The following is a 16,525-nucleotide window of genomic DNA, read 5'->3' as shown; positions in this document are numbered from 1 at the left end:
TGGGCACAGCACAATATACGGATAGTTGGGCGCAGTACAGTGTATGGATAGTTGGGCACAGTACAGTATATGGATAGTTGGGCACAGTACAGTGTATGGATAGTTGGGCACAACACAGTGTATGGATAGTTGGGCACAGCACATTATATGGCTAGTTGGGCACAGTACAGTGTATGGATAGTTAGGCACAGCACAATATACGCATAGTTGGGCACAGTACAGTGTATGGATAGTTGGGCACAGTACAGTGTATGGATAGTTGGGCACAGTACAGTGTATGGATAGTTGTGCACAGCACAATATACGGATAGTTGGGCGCAGTACAGTGTATGGATAGTTGGGCACAGTACAGTGTATGGATAGTTGGGCACAGCACAGTGTATGGATAGTTGGGCACAGTACAGTGTATGGATAGTTGGGCACAGTAGTGTATGGATAGTTGGGCACAGTACAGTGTATGGATAGTTGGGCACAGTACAGTGTATGGATAGTTGGGCGCAGTACAGTGTATTATTATTATTATTATTTATTGTTATAGATCCATTTATTCCATGGCGCTTTACAAGTGAGGAGGGGTATACATAATAAAAACAAGTACAATAATCTTGAACAATACACGTCATAACTGGTACAGTAGGAGAGAGGACCCTGCCCGCGAAGGCTCACAATCTACAAGGGATGGGTGAGAATACAGTAGGTGAGGATAGAGCTGATCGTGCAGCGGTTGGTTGATCGGTGGTTACTGCAGGTTGTAGGCTTGTCGGAAGAGGTGAGTCTTCAGATTCTTTTTGAAGGTTTCGATGGTGGGCGAGAGTCTGATGTGTTGTGGTAGAGGGTTCCAGAGTAGGGGTGATACGCGAGAGAAATCTTGTATACGATTGTGGGAAGAGGAGATAAGAGGGGAGTAGAGAAGGAGATCTTGTGAGGATCGGAGGTTGCGTGCAGATAAGTATCGGGAGACGAGGTCACATATGTATGGAGGAGACAGGTTGTGGATGGCTTTGTACGTCATGGTTAGGGTTTTGTACTGGAGTCTCTGGGCAATGGGGAGCCAGTGAAGGGATTGACAGAGGGGAGAGGCCGGGAAATAGCGGGGGGACAGGTGGATTAGTCAGGCGTCTGAGTTTAGAATAGATTGGAGGGGTGCGAGAGTGTTTGAGGGGAGGCCACAGAGCAGGAGGTTGCAGTAGTCAAGGCGAGAGATGATGAGGGCATGGACTAGGGTTTTTGCAGATTCTTGGTTGAGGAATAGTGTATGGATAGTTGGGCGCAGTACAGTGTATGGATAGTTGGGCACAGTACAGTGTATGGATAGTTGGGCACAGTACAGTGTATGGATAGTTGGGCACAGTACAATATATGGATAGTTGGGCGCAGTACAGTGTATGGATAGTTGGGCACAGTACAGTGTATGGATAGTTGGGCACAGCACAATATACGGATAGTTGGGCACAGTACAGTGTATGGATAGTTGGGCGCAGTACAGTGTATGGATAGTTGGGCACAGCACAGTGTATGGATAGTTGGGCGCAGTACAGTGTATGGATAGTTGGGCACAGAACAGTGTATGGATAGTTGGGCACAGCACAATATACGGATAGTTGGGCACAGCACAATATACGGATAGTTGGGCACAGTACAGTGTATGGATAGTTGGGCGCAGTACAGTGTATGGATAGTTGGGCACAGCACAATATACGGATAGTTGGGCACAGTACAGTGTATGGATAGTTGGGCGCAGTACAGTGTATGGATAGTTGGGCACAGTACAGTGTATGGATAGTTGGGCGCAGCACAATATATGGATAGTTGGGCACAGCACAATATACGGATAGTTGGGCACAGTACAGTGTATGGATAGTTGGGCACAGTACAGTGTATGGATAGTTGGGCGCAGCACAATATATGGATAGTTGGGCACAGTACAGTGTATGGATAGTTGGGCACAGCACAATATACGGATAGTTGGGCGCAGTACAGTGTATGGATAGTTGGGCACAGCACAATATATGGATAGTTCGGCGCAGTACAGTGTATGGATAGTTGGGCACAGTACAGTGTATGGATAGTTGGGCGCAGCACAGTGTATGGATAGTTGGGCACAGTACAGTGTATGGATAGTTGGGCGCAGCACAATATATGGATAGTTGGGCACAGTACAGTGTATGGATAGTTGGGCACAGCACAATATACGGATAGTTGGGCGCAGTACAGTGTATGGATAGTTGGGCACAGCACAATATATGGATAGTTCGGCGCAGTACAGTGTATGGATAGTTGGGCACAGTACAGTGTATGGATAGTTGGGCGCAGCACAGTGTATGGATAGTTGGGCACAGCACAATATATGCATAGTTCGGCGCAGTACAGTGTACGGATAGTTGGGCGCAGCACAATATACGGATAGTTGGGCGCAGCACAATATATGGATAGTTGGGCGCAGCACAATATATGGATAGTTCGGCGCAGTACAGTGTATGGATAGTTGGGCGCAGCACAATATACGGATAGTTGGGCACAGCACAATATATGGATAGTTGGGCACAGTACAGTGTATGGATAGTTGGGCGCAGCACAGTGTATGGATAGTTGGGCACAGCACAATATACGGATAGTTGGGCGCAGCACAATATATGGATAGTTGGGCACAGTACAGTGTATGGATAGTTGGGCACAGCACAGTGTATGGATAGTTGGACACAGCACAGTGTATGGATAGTTGGGTGCAGCACAGTGTATGGATAGTTGGGCACAGCACAATATATGCATAGTTCGGCGCAGTACAGTGTACGGATAGTTGGGCGCAGCACAATATACGGATAGTTGGGCGCAGTACAGTGTATGGATAGTTGGGTGCAGCACAGTGTATGGATAGTTGGGCACAGCACAATATATGCATAGTTCGGCGCAGTACAGTGTACGGATAGTTGGGCACAGCACAATATACGGATAGTTGGGCGCAGCACAATATATGGATAGTTGGGCACAGCACAATATATGGATAGTTCGGCGCAGTACAGTGTACAGCTAGATGGGCGCAGCAGTGGCACAGACAAGTTTTGGGGTCACTTCTCTTCTCCTCATGCCATTTATAACCGTGAAAGAAAAAGCCATATGAAGCCGCCGGTCACAGCGTCTAGCTCCTCCTCAGCACGTGACTAGTCACATGTCCATGACATCATCAAAGGTCCTTCGTCCACTAGGCTTTCTCGTCTACCCCGGGCTTTCGTGTTGAGGGCCGTGCAGTCTCCAGGGTTGTGATGTGAATGGGAAGAGCGGACGGAGCGGCTCCACGAGAGCTGTGCGTGAGGCCGACCCCGCGGGACATGGAGCCACAGTGGACAGGCTGCGAGGGATGACGGCAGGGAGACATGTACGTACGGCTTCGTGTCTACGTGAACGCGCATAGCAGTCTATTGATTTGAATGGGAAGCAGCAGTCACTCAGCGCATCCTCGCGCACATCCATCCGTGTGCTGTAACTGTGCAGCTGATTCCCCGGCCGTGTGCTGCCGCCCGCTCCGAGGCTGAGAGCCGCGGCCATGGCCTGCAGTGTCCTAGCGCTGACAGGTAAACAGAGAGGCCTAAGCATCCTGCCTCCGCGGCTGGACCGAATGCCCTGTGCATAGGCGGCGAGCCGTCACAGCGCTGGGCGGATGCGGGCCGACATTGGAATACGTGAGGGCTGGTGTTTTCTTCTGTCTTCTTACAGTCAGTGTGGGGTCCTACTGCAGCCTGGCCGTGTATGGGTTCCACCACTTTCTGGGCCCCATTCATTCCTGTAACCCCAGTGTTTCCCTGTGACTGACTCTCAATGACTTCTTGATTTGTGACGGATTCATCATCCGTTTGTGCCATCTTTGATGTTGTCTTTTGTTTTGTGATGTTTACATCAGCGCAGCTTTCCCAGATGTTTCCACCTGAGTTATCAAGTGCAACTTAGTTAAAAAAAAATAAATAAATAATAAGTCTCTAAAGAGCTTAGCTTCCTTTCCCTTGATTTTCTGTATACCAGTTACTCTGTGCCATTGGGGGAAACTTGTCAGAGACAAAAAATTGATTTTGCGCAGGATGTAGGAGGAAGGGGGTGCTGTTTTGAAGAATTTAGTTCAAAGGAAGGGGGGGGGGGGAATAAAAAAAAAAAAAAAAGTGTCTTAGTCTACGTTCACATTAGCGTTCGGCGCCGCAGCGTCATGCGGCCCTATATTTAACATGGGGGCGCATGGACATGCGTTGTGCTGCGTTTTGCGACGCATGGCCGCAAGCGTTGGGCGCAGAGAACACAACAAGTTGCATTTTTTTTGCGTCCAACTTTCGGCCAAAAAGGACGCATGCTTCCTGTCCTGGCCGCACCTTCTACTGTATGAGCGGTCACGTGGGGCCACCGATTACAGTCATGAATATGCGGCTCCACCTCCCATAGGGGTGGAGCCGCATGGTCATTTCTGTAATGGACGGCCCCACGTGACCGCTCATACAGGAGAAGCTGCGGCCAGGACAGGAAGCAGCGCCAGCGAGGGAGGCGGGTGAGTATTTTAATAACAGCGGGCGGGCGCACAGGGGGTGGGAGGTGGGTGGGGAGATGGATCTTTATGTTAAACACGAGAAACAAAAAAAAAAAAGGATTATTCATATCTTCTCTACAGCAAACACTGCTGCAGAGAAGATATGAATGGCGGCTTCAGCACCACGTGGGGGGGACAGCGCTTACTGTAGCGCTGTCTCCTGCACGGCACACGGACAACGTCCGTGTGCGGTACGTGTTTTACACGGACCCATTGACTTTAATGGGTCCGTGTAATACGTGCGCTCCCACGAACACTGACATGTCTCTGTGTTTGGCACACGGAGACATGGTCCGCAAAAAATCAATGACATCTGCACAGATGCATTGATTTCAATGTGTCTATGTGTGTCAGTGGCTCCGGTACGTGAGGAAACTGTCACCTCACGTACCGGAGCCACTGACGTGTGAAACCGGCCTTAAAGGGAACCTGTCACCCCCAAAATGGAAGATGAGCTAAGCCCACCTGTATCAGGGGCTTATCTACAGCTTCTTCTAGCCTTCTCCTGCTTGGGGGGCCTCCACTATTTTAACTTTCAGAGTTTTGGGCAGCTTCTAAGGCTACGTTCACATTAGCGTTGTGCGGCGCAGCGTCGGGCGCAGCTGCGGCGACGCATGCGTCATGCGCCCCTATATTTAACATGGGGGGCGCATGGACATGCGTTGTCTTGTGTTTTGTGATGCATGCGTCATTTTGGCGCAATTGTCAGGGCGCAGAGGACGCTGCATGATGCAGTTTTTTCTGCGCCAAGAATCATACAAAAATTGAACGCATGCGTCACAAAACGCTGCGTTGTGCATGCGTTGTGCGTTGCGTCGCCGACGCTGCGCCGCACAACGCAAATGTGAACGTAGCCTTAGAACCAATGACTGAAGTTTTTGGGCACAAGGTTAGTGGAACCTGTTGTGTTTTTTTTTTTTTCTGTCAAGCTGGAAAATTAGCATCACCTGATTTTTCTTAACGATGATAATGAATAAGCCATAACCCAAACAGGCTAATTAAGGTCTGAAACCTTGGTCAGAGTTATCTGAGCGAGAAGAAGGAAAGATCCAATTTCCGATCCAGGTATATATTAAGCAAATTTCTCGAAACGTGTCTGGTATTGAGACCCCCAAGTCCTCTCTCACTCTTGCTCACTGTTGATGTGCAATTGTTCGTCGTCTTGTCAAATATTTTTATTTTTTTTTTGCAAGAGAGGAGTTTGTTTTATATAAACCCTGGATCGGAAGCTGGATTTTTCCTTCTTCTGCATATATTGGGCGCTGATCAGTGGCGCTGATCAGACTTCTGAACCAATTCCTCGAAAAAGGTGGGCTGGTGTTTTTTCCCTCTACAAAGTTATCTGAGCACACATAGCTCCAAGGGTGCCCAAACTTTTGCATTGGTCCATTTTTCTTTCTGTAATTTTTAAAATGTAAAAAATGACTTGTGTATATATTGTGTGTTTTTTTTTTTTTTTTGGCCTAAAATGCTAATTAAATTTATTAACTTTAGACCTTTTATAGATGATTTCATCTTCAACTTGCTTAACTGTTAACAATAACTAATGTTGACCAGGGGTGCCTAAACTTTTACATGCCACTAATAAATATGTATATTGTTTATATCCGAAAAGATAAAGGCAGCGCACTCCAAGGTCCAAGAAGATATGATTGTTTGACTTGTGGTCATAGTGGCGACGTTTCGTTCCAAATTTGGAGTGAACTGTCTCCACTACAGAGTTCTGCCTTTATCTTTTTGGATATACATTGAGATTTGGTTTTGCCTGGGAGGCTTTGTGCCCTCTGTCTCTTTCAGCTTATACTTGTGCTGCACCTATACTTTTATGTATGCACAGTTGAAACCAGATGTTTATATACTCTATATAGCAACACACATATGCATGTTTTTCTCAATATCTGACATGAAATCAGAATAAACCTTTCCCATGTTAGGTCAATTAGGATTACCATAATTATTAATCTTTGCCAAATGCCAGAATATGAGAGAGAGAAAATGTTTTAAGGCATTTTTAATACTTACTGCAAAGTCAAAAGTGTACATACACTAATATTACTATGCCTTTAACATATATATGCCTATACACCTGTAGATGTATTTTAATGCACACCTGAAACACACTGCTTCTTTGTGTAGCATCATGGGGAAGTCTCAAAAAATCAGCCAAGATATCAGGAAGAGAATTGTGGCCTTGCACAAGTCTTGCTCATCCTTGGGTACAATTTCAAAATACCTGAAGGTGCCTCGTTCATCTGTACAAACAATTATATGCAAGTACAAACAAGATGGGAATTTTTCAGCCGTCATACTGCTCAGGAAGGAGACGGGTTCTGTGTCCCAGAGATGAACATGGTTTGTTCCGACATGTGCATATCAACCCAAGGACAAAAGCAAAAGACCTTGTGAAGATCTACAAAAGGAGAACACTGAGTCAATGCTACAAAATTAAAACCAGAAATTGTATTTGAAAATAACACAATAGATAGCATCATGAGAAACAAAGATTATGTGGCAATAGTGAAGCAACATCTCAAGACATCAGTCAGGAAGTTAAAGCTTGGGTGGAAATGGGTCTTTCAAATAGACAATGCCCCGAAGCATACTGCCAAACTGGTAACAAAGTGGCTTAAGGATAACAAAGTCAATGTTTTGGAATGACCATCACAAAGCCCTGATCTCAATGATATTGAAAATTTACGGGCAAAGCTGAAAAAGCAGGTGCGAGCAAGGCGACCTACAAACCTGGATCAGTTACAATGGGCCCAAATTCCGACCAACTATTGAGAATCCTGTGGAAGGATATCCCAAACGTTTGACCCAAGACCTTCAGTTTAAGGGAAATGCTGCCAAATACTAATGAAATGTATGTAAACGTTTGACTTTGCAGTAAGTAATAAAAATGCCTTAAAACATTCTCTCTGTCTCTCTCTTTCATGTCAGATACTGTGAAAACATGCATATGTGTCTGTAAACTTCTGATTACAAGTGTGTGTATACATTAAATATATATATTTTCTCTAGTTGCCTTCCACGACAGCCTCAGGAGGTTGTCTCCATACCCTAATGGGGGACAGGAAGCACAAGAGGTTAAAAAGCCCCTCCCACCTCCCATTAACCAGTGTCTTTCCTGTTCTCCATGGAGCATGGAGAGGTTCCTGGTACGCTGCGCGGCCGGCTCTGGCAGTGGTACCTGTAAACTTTTGCCGGGCAGTGGTGGTCGGGCCCTGGGCTTCCTCCTCCGCTTTCTGCTCCCGTCTCCTTGGATTCTGGGACCGCTGTCCTGGTCCTCCTGCGTCCCCTTGCGGGGGTAAAGCGGACCAGCGATTCCCTCCCGGAGGCCTCCCTGAGCTCTCCGGCGTCTCCCCCTCCTGTGCAGGCTGTTCGGCGACCCGGAAGTCACGTGGTGCTTCGGCACTTCACTTCCGGGTCGGGCTCTCCTGTACAGGAGCGCTGTACTTCCGGGATTCCGGACCTCTGAACGGCGTGTGAGGCATGCTGCATCCTCACACGCCTGCCCGGGACTGCGGAGGGGGAGGGGATGGCTAATTGCCAGGCGCTGTGGCAGCTTTTATTTTCTATATAAAGTTGCAGAAGACGTCTCTCAGGTAAGCCTGCTCAGATGGATACGTCTTGCCCTGCAGCTGCAGAGCCCAGCGCTCCCCAGGCCCCAGTAAGTGTGGCAGGGTTGGGTCCCATTTAAGGGTGATTTTTAGTGTACATTCTTATACTGCTCCCTCTCTCATTTCAGGGAGACAAGCCTAAATCCACCTCTAAGCGCAAATGCGCTACATGTAATGAAAAATTACCGTTAAAATGGGAGAAAACATTGTGCCAACCCTGTACGGACAAAATAATCCTGGCTGAACATCCTTCACTAATTGAAGAGATACGTTCCTTGGTTAGGCAGGAGGTTCAGACCTCTATGGCCACATTTGCCCCTCCCCCGCCGCCGCCACCACCACCCTCACCTGGTCCATCGCTTCCCAAGAAAAGAAAAATCCAGGAATACTCTGACTCAGATTCTGACGGCTCATATACGTCATCCTCAGTTAAATGGGAAGACGTCCTACCTCAGAAAACTCCTAAAATCTTAAAGTACCTTTTCTCTTCTGAACATATTGAGGAGTTGGTGTCTGCGGTGAGAAATACTATGGGGCTTAAAGAGGAACCCGTTCCTCAAACTATACAGGACGAGTTATTTGGCATTCACACTGATAAACAGACTGGCTTTCCCGTACATAAGAGTATTATCGATATGATCAATAATGAGTGGGAACTTCCAGAGAAACGGCTAACCACCCCGTCAGACTTTAAGCACAGGTTTCCTCTGGATGAGGATTCAATTAAATGGAACATCCCAAAAATTGATGTTCAGGTGGCTAAGGTGGCTAAAAAGACTGCCCTGCCGTTCGAAGACTCCTCCCAGTTAAAAGATCCTCTAGATAGGAAGATTGAAAGCCTACTTAAGAAATCCTGGGAAACCTCCACTTCGGCTCTCAGGTTTAATATTGCATCTACCTGTGTGGCCAGGTCTCTCTTCCGCTGGATGGAAGAATTAGAAAACCACATCTCTCAGGGAACTCCTTGAGATGATTTATTGGACTCCTTGCCTATTTTACATAGAGCAACGGGTTTTCTTGCAGACACCTCCATGGAATCTATCCGTGTAGCCGCCAGATCCTTAGTCCAGACAAATTCAGCCAGAAGAGCGCTCTGGCTCAAGATGTGGAGTGCAGATGTGACTTCAAAAATAAAATTATGCTCCATTCCCTTTAAAGGAAACTATGTTTTCGGGCCTTCATTAGATGATATCCTGGAAAAAGCCACGGACAGGAAAAAGACTCTTCCTGAGCAGAGACCCCCAGAAAACGTCTTTTTCGGCCCTCCCAGTCTCAGCCCTCCCAGGCTAAGGGCAAAGGGAAAACCGGTAGATGGAGCTATGCTAAGGGGAAACCCAAAAATATCCTTATCCCCCAGCAGTCACAACAAGAGAAACAATGACTCCGATCCAGTAGGGGGGAGGCTCTCGAACTTCATTCACAGTTGGCGAAATATCTGCAACAGCCCCTGGGTTTTAAGTGTTATCCAGCAGGGTCTTTTTATAGAGTTCGAAGCCCCCCTCCCAGGATCTTAAGAGTCACCTCCCCATCATCTCGGGAGACTCAAAAATTGATGATGTCAGGATTACAAGACCTGATGGCTTCAAGAGCAATTTCTATGGTCCCAGTAAACGAGCAGGGAAGGGGGCATTATTCCCGTATATTCATGGTAAAGAAGCCCTCCGGACAAGCCCGGATCATAATAAACCTAAAAGCTCTCAATCAATACATCACTTAACGCAAATTCAAAATGGAGTCAGTAAAATCAGCCATCCCTCTAATAGCTCCGCATTCACATATGGCAACAATAGATCTCAAGGATGCCTATTTTCATATCCCGATACATCCTTCTCACAGGAAGTATCTGAGATTTGCGGTTCAGTTGAATCACAATATTCTACATTTTCAATACAATGTTCTTCCCTTCGGGATCTCCTCGGCTCCCAGGGTTTTCTCCAGAGTCATGGCGGAAGCTTTATCTCACATCGGAAGCCAAAGTGTCGCCATAGTACCCTACTTGGACGACCTTCTAATCATTGGTCCTGCCGCCGAAATTCTCAGAGAGTTGCCAGAACTCTAAACATCCTACAACTCTTGCGTTGGATACCCAATCTAAAGAAATCTCATCTTTTGCCTCCAAAGATGATAAAATTTTTTGGGGTCCTGTTGGACGCAGGGAACCAAAAGTCTTTCTTACCAGAAGATCACCGGAAGAAATTGGTATCCAAAGTACTAGATTTCAAAAAACAAAGGTCCCCTACTCTGCGGACAGCGATGTCTCTTCTAGGGTCGATGACGGCCTGCATAGAATCAGTCCAGTGGGCTCGGGCGCATTCCAGAGTTCTGCAGGCACACATTCTGGAAAACTGGAATGGAAATCCAAACTTCCTAAACAGAAGCGTATACACTCCAGGGAAGGTAAAAGCCTCCTTAGCCTGGTGGGTGATCCAAACAAACCTTCTCAAAGGCGTGGACTGGGTACAAACTCCACTGGTGACAGTAACAACAGATGCCAGTCGAAGGGGCTGGGGTGCCGTTGTCTCGCAAGTCCCATTCCAGGGTCACTGGAATCACAAAGAAAGCTCCAGTTCCTCCAGCCTCAGAGAATTGATGGCAGTGGAGAGGGCCCTTCTAGCCGCCAACAGTCTAATTGTAGGTCAACATGTCAGAGTGTACTCGGACAATATAACGACTGTAGCGCATCTCAAACACTAAGGGAGTCCAAAATTCAATTACCTGAGGGTCGTGTCAAGCAGAATTTTTTGCTGGGCAGAAAAACATCTCTCATTATCAGCAATACACCTCAAAGGGTCGGTGAATGTTCAAGCAGATCTCCTAAGTCGTCACGACTTACAACCAGGAGAATGGAGCCTGAAGACAGACGTTTTCAGGATGTTGACGAACAGATGGGGCCTTCCCGACATAGATCTGTTAGTTTCAAGTCAGAATTCACAGGTCGAGACTTATTTCTCTCTAAACCCCAGAGACAAATGTCAGGGAGTAGACGCTTTTGCCCATACATGAAGGTTCCCGTTAGCGTACGTATTTCCTCCAATACCGTTGCTTGCAAAGACCCTTCGGAAGATCCGAGAAGATCAGGTCCAGACTATCCTGGTAGCTCCAGCATGGCCGAAGAAGAGCTGGTACCACCTCATCAGGGAATTACAAGTGGATGGTCCAGTCGTTCTACAAACGTCAGACGATCTTCTCCTGCAGGGTCCCTTTCATCATCCGAACCCCCAAAAATTAAAACTGGCAGCCTGGCTATTGAAGCCCAGGTGCTAAGAGCTAAAGGGCTCTCAGAATCGGTGATCTCCACTTTACAAAAATCCAGGAAACCTGTCACTAACGCTATATATAGCAAAGTTTGGAAAAGGTTCTCCTCGTGGTGTCACCCTTGTAATCCTGACCCCTTCCACCCTAATATCTCACAAATATTAGACTTTTTACACAAAGGGCTGGAATTGGGGTTAAAACCGAGTACATTAAAAGTTCAAGTATCAGCCTTGAGTTCTGTCTTTGATCAAGACCTGGCAGGTCATCGTTGGATAAAAAGGTTTTTTGTCTCAGCATCAAGGCATCATCCAAAGCAACAAATCTTTGTGCCATCATGGGACTTAAACATAGTCCTAAAGGGCCTTACGGCTCCTCCATTTGAGCCACTATCCTCTTGTTCCTTGCAGCTGCTGTCCTGCAAGACCGCCTTCTTAGTTGCCATATCCACTGCAAGACGAGTGGGGGAAATACAAGCCCTTTCAATCAAAGAACCTTATCTCAGCATAAGGGACGATTCCATTGTGTTCCGACCTGATCCATGTTTTCTTCCAAAGGTGGTGTCAGAGTTTCACCGATCACAGGATATAGTCCTTCCATCGTTCTGTCACAATCCCACAAATCCGGAAGAACATAGATTCCATACTTTGGATGTACGTCGTATAGTTTTACACTATTTGGAACAAACTAAAGCTTTCAGAATTGACCAAAATATCTTCGTTCATTTATCTGGCCGAAACAAAGGCAAAAAGTAGCGAAGAGTACTATTGCCAACTGGATAAAAAAGGCCATATTTGAAGCATATTTAGCTCAGAATGTCGTGGTACCTGCAGGCCTAAAGGCTCATTCCACCAGATCTACCTCCGTCTCCTGGGCTGAAAGGGCAGGTGCATCCACGGAGCAGATTTGCAGGGCTGCAACATGGTCTTCTCTACACACATTCATTAAACATTATAGATTGGACTTCTGGTCCAACCGGGATCTAGTCTTTGGCCGGAAAGTTCTCCAGGCTGTGGTCCCTCCCTAAATACAGAATTGGTTGGCATTCCTCCTGAGGCTGTCGTGGAAGGCAACTAGAGAAAATAGAATTATTCTTACTGTTAATTCGGTTTCTAGGAGCCTTCCACGACAGCGTTAATTCCCTCCCGATGTTCTTGGATATTTTTTCTGAGAACCTAAAAGGTAACTGGTGCTATGGGTTCAGTTGTAAGTCACTGGTTAATGGGAGGTGGGAGGGGCTTTTTAACCTCTTGTGCTTCCTGTCCCCCATTAGGGTATGGAGACAATCTCCTGAGGCTGTTGTGGAAGGCTCCTAGAAACCGAATTAACGGTAAGAATAATTCTATTTTTTGGCTGCATAGTACTTTTTAATTCTTCATGGGTTTTCAAGATCTCTACTTGCGGTCCTTCAGTAGAAACCTTGATTGTTTGCATTCCTGGATTCTGCTTTACAGTGGCTCATGCACATGATGAATGATTAAAGAATCTCTTCCATTTCTCTCCCCCATGTGCCCACGACCTGGACTAGCAGCGTTTTAGATGCCGCTCACCTGTGCTATGTTCAAAATGCAGTTTTCTAGGTTACAAGTGCAGTGGATGAGATTTCTATAAATCCCATGCCCACTGTGCTTCTATTTGACGCTGCGTTAACTCACCCGGTTTACAAGCTGCAGCATGCCAATTGTTTGCAATGGAAACGCTATTCTCTGCTGCATTGTCTCACCCATAGCCATTTATTACATTTGGTAAATACGCACGCTTCAGTGAACACATGCAGATTTACCTGCGTGATTAGAATGCAGCGTTTTGGATGCAGTGATAATATGCTGCGTCCAAAACTCTGCTACAGCCTGATCGTGGGTACATACACTACATATAGCTTTAGAAAGTATTGGGGTAAGTGCATTAAAATACTTACCGATCTCTGTCTTCTTCTAGGGCTGCTTCAGTCCTCTTCTGGCCCATGTGACCTCCAGTCTGACCAGTTCCCTCACTAAGCTTTGAGTGCGCCGGAAGTCACTTTCTTAATGTAAATCAATGGAGCCGCCTTCTGGTTCCCATCGGCTTAAGTTGAGAAAGCTGCACTACCCCACACAGACGCTGTATGGTCTGGCAAAACTAAAGATCAGTCAGGTTTTTCCAGAAGAGGGCCAGAGCGACCATGGAAACCAAAGACAGCAGCGATTGGTAAGTATTTTAATACTTGCACTATACCTAGCTTACAACCTGTAATGACCACACGGCCACCTCAACACCATCGGAGCTCCTGCAACCCTCTACCTACTGTCTCCTTCCCCACCATCCTGTAGAGTGTAAGCCCACAGGGGCAGGGTCCTCTTCCCTCTGTATCAGTCTATCATTGTTAGTTTGCTTACTGTAAGTGATATTTGTATTTTGATGTAACCCCTTCTAATGTACAGCACCATGGAATTGATGGTGCTATGTAAAAAATAATAATAATAATAATAATAATAATATGCCACCCTACATGGATATTAAGAAAGGATTACCAGTAATAGAAATATTTTTTTCCCCGGGAGATGTTTTAAATTAATCATTTCAAAGGGTATTATCACACTTAGAAGTTTCCGCCTATCCCATGGAATTGAGAGTACCACATTATATATATATATATATATATATATATATATATATATATATATATATATATATATATATATATATATATATATATAATTTTTTTTTTTTTTGAAATATAAATTCATTTTGTAACTAGTCCCACCCTCACCTCACCTACCGAAATAAAACAAAACATAATAAATATATATGTATATAAGACCCGCAACTACACATGCATTACACTATTTAGTTCTTCCTTACCTTCTGTCATTGGGTTGTGCGATCTCGTGATTGCAAATTACATACTTTTATGTTCTCTCAAGGTAATCACCAGTATGATAAAACTGCATGCAATGTACCACACAAGTTGCAACTGTATTCACCCACAGCAGATCACAATAGTAATGTACTACAGGAAGTACAATGGTGTTCAAAAGTCCTGCATAGGCGTGAAGGAAACTATATGTTTCATACTTCTGCATCTCTACAGTGAAACTGGTGGAACATATATGTTTTTGTAATCCCTCATTGTATGCCATACTCATTTTTGAATGTCCCAAGTGTATAAATTGTTATGGTATGCGCATTTTTGATAATTTTTTTTACAGCATAACCATACCTACACCAGTACAGTGTGTTGAATGGTGAACAGGTTTCTAAGTTCATTAACTTCCAATGCAAGTTCACACAGACTTAAATTTTACTTTTTAAGATTTATTATTTTTTATTTAATTCAGAGTCCTGAAAAGGGCCTTTAGAGTGCATCTTTAGCTTCTAATACTTTATTGGCCAGCCTTTGCTCTTGAGCACCAGCTTGCATCTCTGTGGTATTGAGTGAACAAGCTTCTGCAGATGTTCACGAGTGATGATGTGGTTCCAGGCCTGTATCAGAGCCTCAATCAACTCACTCTTGGTCCTTGGCTGTTTTCTAGATATCGCTAATGATACCTTGTGCCACAAATTTTCAATTGGATTGAGGTCCGGGGACTGAGCTGGCCAGTAAATAGTAGCCACCTTGTTCTTTTTTTTTTTTTTCCATTCCGTTACTGTCTTAGCTCTGTGACAAGGAGCATTATCATCCTAGAAGGTATAATCCCCTGAAAACAGGTGTTGAGCAGAAGGCAGCATTTTCTTATTAAGGATGTCTATGTATTTTTTTGCATTAACCATACCCTCCACAATATGAAGCCTTCCAACACCATTGGCTGCCATACAGCCCCAGACCATTACTTTCATTGGATGTTTCACAGAGAAGCTCAAACACTCTGGCTTGTACTCTTCATGTGGGAACCTTCTCACATAAGACTTGCCATCATTTCCTAAAATGCAAAAAGTGCTTTCATCACTAAATAGCACTTTTTCCCACTCCTCCTTCCTCCATTTTAAATATTTCAATGCCCACAATTCTCCGCTGACAAAAATCTGAAGGCTCCCATCATAAAACTCTACAGTATGATTCACTAGATAGACCATCAGCTAAAACAAACAAACAAAGCAGCAGATGTGATGCAATGTAATGCAATGTTGATTGACTGCCATATCCAGGTTATGATTGGTCACAAGAACCTCATCTATGATTGGCTAATTTTGGATCTGAAGCTGTACAATATTTAGTTGTGCTTTCAATTCCCATATTGTTGCAATAATTTCAGGCAAAACTGCTTCAAAAGCTAAAAATATTACAGGGAGAGAATGCAAAATTGTACTCTGAACAAAACCATATATAATATGTCATATTAGCATCGAAGATATTCGACAGAAAACATTTAAAACTTGAAGAATCAATTAATCCTATGCCTATGCAGGACTTTTGAACACCACTGTAGAAGACCCCAATGATAGAGGCGGAACCGATGGAGAATACTGAAGAAACTACTCACACACCTACCATCCATAGAACGGGTGGTAGCCTAGTATTATACAATACATGCACACGGAAAAGACTTGTGCAAATACGTGTAGTGCATAGTGTCTGGCTTACAGCCTATTAGTAACGCCTATACCTTTTACAATGGCTTGCGAAGGTATTCACCCCCTTGGCATTTTTCTTGTTTTGTTACCTTACCACCTGAAATTTCACAGTTGTATTGAGGGTTTGCATCAGTTCACATTCCTACAACTGTGAACATTTAGTTTTCCTTTTATTGTGAAGCAAAAAACTAATAGAACAAAATAACTTTACTTTAGTGTTCATAACTGTTCATCCCCCTAAAGTCATTACTTTGTATAGCCTCCTTATGAGGCAGTTACAGCTGCAAGTTGCTTTGGATAAGTCTCTGAGCTTTCCACATCTTGCCACTGGGAATTTTGACCATTCATTAAGGCAAAACTGCTCTAGCTCCTTCGAGTTTGCTGTTCACTAGAGGAAACATCTCTTCAAGTCTAATCACAGATTCTAAATGGGATTAAGGTCTGGGCTTTGACTAGCCCCCTCCAGAACATGTACATGGTTACCCTTAACCCCTTCACCCCCAAGGGTGGTTTGCACGTTAATGACCAGGCCAATTTT

General features: G+C 45.0%; 1 protein-coding gene across 2 annotated transcripts in view; it reads left to right on the top strand.

Annotated features, from left to right (window-relative positions):
- The first annotated feature begins 3,186 nt into the window (after positions 1-3,186).
- Positions 3,187-16,525, top strand: part of FRS3 (fibroblast growth factor receptor substrate 3) — a 65,431-nt gene continuing 52,092 nt past the window's right edge. The window contains exon 1 of one of the 2 annotated variants that reach the window (XM_077295289.1): positions 3,187-3,373. The gene's annotated coding sequence lies outside the window, so the exon portion shown is untranslated. Of the gene's footprint in view, positions 3,374-3,471; positions 3,678-16,525 lie in introns of those variants that run through there. The other variant, XM_077295290.1, reaches the window with a different exon arrangement.

The sequence above is a fragment of the Ranitomeya variabilis genome, chromosome 3 (genome assembly GCF_051348905.1).
Source record: "Ranitomeya variabilis isolate aRanVar5 chromosome 3, aRanVar5.hap1, whole genome shotgun sequence".
In the NCBI taxonomy this organism is placed as follows: Eukaryota; Metazoa; Chordata; class Amphibia; order Anura; family Dendrobatidae; genus Ranitomeya; species Ranitomeya variabilis.
Note: the sequence above shows the minus strand (reverse complement) of the source record. Positions and strands in the feature narration are given on the sequence as shown.